At 42.3% G+C, this 1,214-nt stretch overlaps 1 non-coding gene across 1 annotated transcript; it reads right to left on the bottom strand.

Moving 5' to 3' along the window:
* Positions 1–455: 455 nt before the first annotated feature.
* Positions 456–562, bottom strand: LOC122085321. The gene has a single exon (XR_006142096.1). It is a non-coding gene; the product is annotated as a small nucleolar RNA R71 (small nucleolar RNA).
* Positions 563–1,214: the final 652 nt, after the last annotated feature.

The raw sequence follows: 1,214 nt of genomic DNA, 5'->3' as shown, positions 1-1,214 counted from the left end.
CTCTTCTGGCACTGGCTCGGACTTGTCTGGCCAGCCGGTGTTTAAGGTCACCCTTGCCATTATGGTCGATAAGGAACCCGCCTTAGCTCTCTCTGATTCGGGTCCTGCATGGTTAAACCGGGTCAACTGTGAAATCAGACCGGGTTTAAGAAGTAGGGTATTACACCCAGGGTAATAATTTTGAACTCAAATCTCAGTACATCATTATGTTGCCCCACTTCCATGGGTTGACCTCTGAGGATGCATACCTATTTCTAAGGGAATTTGAAGAGGTATGTGTTCTAATTAAGATCCAACAGCTTTCTGATGATGCTGTTAAGCTTAGGGTTATCACTTTTGCATTGAAAGACCAAGCTAAGAAGTGGTTGTATGGGTTACCCACAAATTCCATAACCTCATGGGAACAGTTCACAATTGTCTTCCTTAAGAAGTTTTTCCCAACTCACAAGACCAATAAGCTTAGAAGTGATATCCTTCAGTTTAGGCAAAAGCCTAGTGAGTCATTTTCCAAACTTATGGAGAGATTCAAGGATCTACTCCAAGAATACCCTCACCATGGCCTAGACCTATGGCATTTATGTCAAATAATTTATGAGGGTATTGATTACCCAACTAAACAAATAATAGAGTCTATGTGCTCTGAGGGATTCACATCCTTTACAGATGAAGGAAAGGCATGGGAATTCTTACTTGACTTAGCTGACAAAACTCGTGAGTGGGAATCAACCCAAGAGAGTGAAAGAACCATAGGAGGAAAAGGATATTTTGTGGATGAGATAGTAGCCAAGGAAGCCCATTTGAATAGCCTAATCAAGAGAATTGAGGCTATTGTTCCTAGAGAGCCATCATCAGTCAATTTGGTTAAGATTTGTGCTTGGTGCCAGTCCCCTGGACATCTCATAGAAGAATGCCCCAACACCTCTGGGGGCACTTCTAATGATAGTGTTAATGCTTTATACCAGAATAATCCATATAGTAATACCTACAATCCAGGATGGAGAAATCACCCAAATTTCTCTTGGAATCAGGGCAACCAAGCAGGGCCTTTCAATTTCCATAATCAAGGACAACCTGGACTCCAAAGGCCTCCCTTTGTACAATAATATTTTTCCCAAAATGCTTTTCCTAGGTCAAATGTAGGACCTCAGGCTAGTTTTCCTAGGGCCCCTCTCCTATCATCTTATCAGCAACCCCTTGGGTTTACCAACACTGGA

Source organism: Macadamia integrifolia, chromosome 7, assembly GCF_013358625.1.
Source record: "Macadamia integrifolia cultivar HAES 741 chromosome 7, SCU_Mint_v3, whole genome shotgun sequence".
Taxonomy (NCBI): domain Eukaryota; kingdom Viridiplantae; phylum Streptophyta; class Magnoliopsida; order Proteales; family Proteaceae; genus Macadamia; species Macadamia integrifolia.
The sequence above is the reverse complement of the archived record's forward strand: the minus strand, read 5'-3'. Positions and strand labels throughout refer to the sequence as shown.